The sequence below is a fragment of the Pangasianodon hypophthalmus genome, chromosome 23 (genome assembly GCF_027358585.1).
Source record: "Pangasianodon hypophthalmus isolate fPanHyp1 chromosome 23, fPanHyp1.pri, whole genome shotgun sequence".
NCBI classification, from domain to species: domain Eukaryota; kingdom Metazoa; phylum Chordata; class Actinopteri; order Siluriformes; family Pangasiidae; genus Pangasianodon; species Pangasianodon hypophthalmus.
The window spans coordinates 19,578,472-19,583,471 of record NC_069732.1 but is presented as its reverse complement, the minus strand read 5'-3'; the positions used below and the strand labels follow the sequence as shown (position 1 = coordinate 19,583,471).

At 37.6% G+C, this 5,000-nt stretch overlaps 1 long non-coding RNA gene across 2 annotated transcripts in view; it reads left to right on the top strand.

The window, feature by feature from the left end:
* Positions 1-4,170: 4,170 nt before the first annotated feature.
* Positions 4,171-5,000, top strand: part of LOC117595836 (uncharacterized) — a 3,976-nt gene continuing 3,146 nt past the window's right edge. For both annotated transcript variants that reach the window (XR_008300792.1, XR_004577040.2), the window contains exon 1: positions 4,171-5,000. This exon is cut by the window's right edge and continues 124 nt beyond it. This is a non-coding gene — a long non-coding RNA (uncharacterized LOC117595836).

The following is a 5,000-nucleotide window of genomic DNA, read 5'->3' as shown; positions in this document are numbered from 1 at the left end:
CTGGATAACAAAATATCATGTGTCACCCTGTAGACATAAACTGATCAGTTCATTAAGGTGTGCTAAAATAAAAAAAAAAAGATACAGAAATGTAAACTGTGCAGTGATAAACGGAGAGAACAGAAACAGACAACAAGAGAGAGCTACTGTACAGTACCTGGCTCAAGGTTCCCCCAACCATCAGGTATCTGGAGATGAGCACCAGAAAATAAATCAGCGTGTTTTCCATAACATTAGGTCATTATGGTGACGGTGCTGACCCCTGCAGCCCTGCGGATCCTGACCGTGCTGACTGCAACACGCCCGGGACGTCTGCCCGATGTGCTTTAAGGCAATAACAGTGACGAAGACAGATGGATTTCAAATTTATCATCACTAAATTTGCTGAGATAAATCCAGAGGACTCCCACTTTAAGGTACATCCATGTGTTTTGTCTTTAAAGAACTAATGGTCTTTACTAAGGAATACAGTAATATGTATTAATGCGTTAGGGTATTAATTAATGTAACAAATGTATAACAAATCATTTAGTATGAACTGTTTGAATATATGAACATGAATCATACAAGATGTATATAAGACATATATTTCTTCTAAGCTATTTGTCTATTACACAGATATTTATAGTTAAAGATTCCAGTGAAATGCTGTCGCTCACAGCTGCTCCTGATGTGAGCTGACAAGCAATCACATTCTGATTTCATGTTCCCACAATGAGTGTTCACATGAGTAAGGACAGTTTATTTTATTATTCATGTTGCCTCTCTCTCTCGCTCTCTCTCGCTCTCTCTCTTTGCATGTCTTTGTGGTCTTCTGTCTATTCACATTCCACACATACACTCCTACATGCAGGGACACTCGTGTACATGATGTGGGTGATGGTGTGCAGCCATGCCACAGTGGGTTATGCCTGTCTGTTGTATAGTCTCTGATCTCATGTGGAATCTCGAGACCTGTTTGCTAGCTAACAAAACTGCTCCATGGTATATAATTTATAATAATGGTCTACAACATCATAGGTAACTGTGCAGGAGCACGAGTAGTTCTTTATGGACACTTATCTTACTTCTATTAACTACTAAGAGCTACTAGTTAATTATTCAGTACGTACTATATGTTAGGAAAAGTTCACTATTAACTAAGCAGTAATTACTAGCGGAGACTAACTACGGCACTTGTATAATAACTACTGATTAATTACTCACATCAACATTAACTCCTAAGAGGTAAGCATGACCTTCCTCCTGGAAATCTACTACCTCATATTCCTTAACCTATTCCAACTCCTCCATGTCTAAAGTGTAAATGTCAGTATGAGTTATTATAGGTTTCCTCAGAGGAGTGCAGGGCCAGTGTTTTCTCTTATTTAGCCAGTCAAAGTCTATGTCAAAGAAAGAAATGGACAACAATAATCTACAAACCTACAAGGCTGCAGTATAGCAGTGAGGATCAAATATTCTCCATTAACTTACTTTCAGAAATGTTGTAAATAAAGTGTAATTGACTTTTAAACACTAAAGTAACTACTGAAGAACAACACAGTGTCATTTCAGTCATTAGTAATGAGCTTCAGTTTATTGTTTGAACTCATATCCATATACTTAAAATACATGCGAACAACATTCTGATGCTTTTCTTATAACTTGGAGCTGTTAAGGTACAAAACAGGGCTGACGAATTAATTTAAATGCTACATTGTAATTACTTAAAACAATAACAATAACAATAATAATAATAATAATAATAATAATAATAATAATGAGGCAAACAAACATTAATATTAGCAGACTGTTTGCTTGTATTATGTGAAACAAAAAAAATATCGATCAGAAATTCTTTATTAGAGAAATGTAAGGGGTACACAGGAATTTGACTCGACTGATCAGACCCTAAACAATGAACAAATGCGCAACAATATGACTCCTAGCTACATATCAATTAAACAAAAAAACGAAAACAAGTCTGACCTCGTGCCACTGAGTGCAAAACAACTGTTATAAACACCCATGTTTTGGCCTATTATGTAGTGTTAGTGAAATATGCATGCTGCCAGTAATAAATGATAATAAATAATAATAAATAATAAATAAACACTTATTGCACATAAATATTAAGTCCACTGTCCATGTGTGCTATTTTCACCATGAGTGACTAGTTGAAAAAAAGATTGGAAAAAGAAACTGGGACAGGAGAAATTTCACGAGCACGAACGAAAAACTCACGAGCACTTACACACTGAGCAACTAGTATTCTCTCCATCAACTGAAGAAGTCATTAAAACAGGACAGGGCATGGTTCTAGGAATGACTATATATATATGTTTGTGTGTGTGTGTGTGTGTATGTGTATATATATATACACGCTGTATGGCCAGAAGTATTGGGACACGTGACCAATCACACCCATATGTGCTTTCTGAACATCTCATTCCAGATTTATTCCCCCGTGTGTTTGCTGTTATAATGAGCTCCACTCTTCTGGGAAGCTTTCCACTTGTTGGGACGCTGATGTTGGGATGTCGAGGAGGTCTGGCACATAGTCAGGGTTCATATTCATCCCAAAAGTGGGGTTGAGGTCAGGGCTCTGTGCAGCCACTCAAGTTCTTTGTCTTCAACCTTCACACACCATGTCTTTATGGATCTCACTTTGTGCACAGGGGCATTGTGATGATGGAACAGGCTTTTGGTTCAGCCCCTTAGTTCCAGTGAAGGGAAATTTTAATTCTACAGCATACAGTGGCATTCTATACAACTGTGCACTTCCAACTTTGTGGCAACAGTTTGGGGAAGAAGCACATATGGGTGTGATGGACAGGGGTGCGCATACTTTTGGCCATATAATGTGTGTGTGTGTGTGTGTGTATATATATATATATATATATATATATATATATATAGTATATACACTGATCAGCCATAACATTAAAACCACCTGCCTAATATTGTGTAGATCCTACAACAATGTTTATGTAGGTGGTAAGTAACATCCACATGAAGGCCAGGACCCGAGGTTTCCCACGCAGCTCCATACGCAGCAGGCTGTGATGTACTGTGTGTTCTGACACCTTTCTATCAGAGCCAGCATTAACTTTTCAGCAATTTTTGCCACATTAGCTCTTCTGTGGGATCGGACCAGACGGGCTAGCTTTCGCTAGACCTGCCGTTTTAGAGATACCTGTTAATTAATGTGTTACTTTGGGAAGTACCACACTTCACTATATTTGAAGAAATATAATGCCACAGTTTGGCCAAACAATACTAATGTGACTAACAAAGCATGAAAGCTGTCAGTGTGAGTTAGTGTCTTGCTAAGCCGTGTTAGCATTGACAGATTGTTCTGTGCGAGAGTGGCAGCCACAGGTATGCATGTCTGATTAGTTTCTGTGTTCAGTACACCGAAAGAGAGGTAGCCTCAGGAATGCCTGTATCATAGTTTCTACAGTTTCTGGGTTGGGAAGCCAGGTAACATGAGGAACGTCACCGTTAACAGATTATTGACTCAAAAAACTCCAGGAATGAATAAGAGAGAAAGGGGAAATATCCAGGAATGTGGTTTTCACGGTTTTGACCTGAAAGCCTGTCTGGGAAGATAAAAACCATCTACTTGTCCTGCTGCATACCTGAGGGAATCCCTGTCCCATACAGGCCTCGAAACTCCTCACACACACACACACACACACACACACACTCCAGTATTAATACTATAGCTGCACCTTCAAAACCATACACAGAAATCTTTAGGACTTCCTCTTTCATGTACGACTGCACCAGTCCAGAATTACTGGCAACCTTCATGAGCTAAATATAGAAAATGAACTTCAAATGGAATAAATGGGACTTTAAAGTTCCCCTGGAGAGTAACAGCACTGAGGCTCTCCCTGTAATGAGTTTCCTCCAACACACTAGGAGATATTTGTTAAAAAAAAAAAAAGAACCCTTTTTTACACTCCTTCATTGTTTTATATTCTTACATTTCTACATGTGGACTGTCCTTTATAATTCAGACCTCGGGGTTTCACTAGGGTTCAAATTCAGATAATATATAATTAAAATAATAATAATAATAATGACCACAAATAAATGTTAAATATATATAATTTAATTTTAACATTTATTTGTGGTCATTATTATTATTATTATTTAAAGATTTATCTAAGGCCACGCTGTAGGTTCCTGACAGAGACCAGCAGGTTTTGGGTTGAATATACAAACAGGCTGTTGTTATGGAGACGTGTAATAGTTTCTGAAACTCAACTCCAAGAATTAACTAAACCAAAAGTGTGATGGTTGGCTTCTTATCTGTCTCCCTCTTTATTCTTCTCACTGTACTGGGGTAAATTTAAAATAGTTCCAGATTGTGGCTCTGACTGTGTGTTTGTATTTTACAGTGAAGCACAATGTATGAATTTTACGTCCATAACCTGACTTGTGCTGGACAACAACCATCTGTCTCTTTTGTGTTGAAAGCTTTTTGTTGTCCGCATGGGGATAGATGACTAAGGGCAGGAAGAAGTTCCCAGAACCTGAGAGCAAAATGTTAACTTTGTTTTTTCCACAGTTGCTTTTCTTCTGTTATAAGTATTCTTTAAGGGTGCCCTTTTTTAGAATTATTGCGTATAATGTTTATTAGTAATTCGACCCATTCTAATGAACAATTCAATTCAATTCAATTTTGTTTGTATAGCGCTTTTAACAATGGACATTGTCACAAAGCAGCTTTACAGAAATAAATGGATTCAAAAAATATATTGTAAATATGTGAATTTATCGCTAATGAGCAATGAACAAATCCCTAATGAACAGTGCCAGTAACTCTTGTATGGTGTTTATATCATCAGTACACAATCTGTTTAACTCTTCACCCACATATTGTGTGTAATAAATCCCCCTTTTCACCATTAGACTCATTTTGAAGGGTTTGTGGAAAGTCTCGGGTTGACTTCATGTTGAATGTGAGAAGGTGATGTGTTGTGTACACTGCTGTTCGCAGTACAATCGGT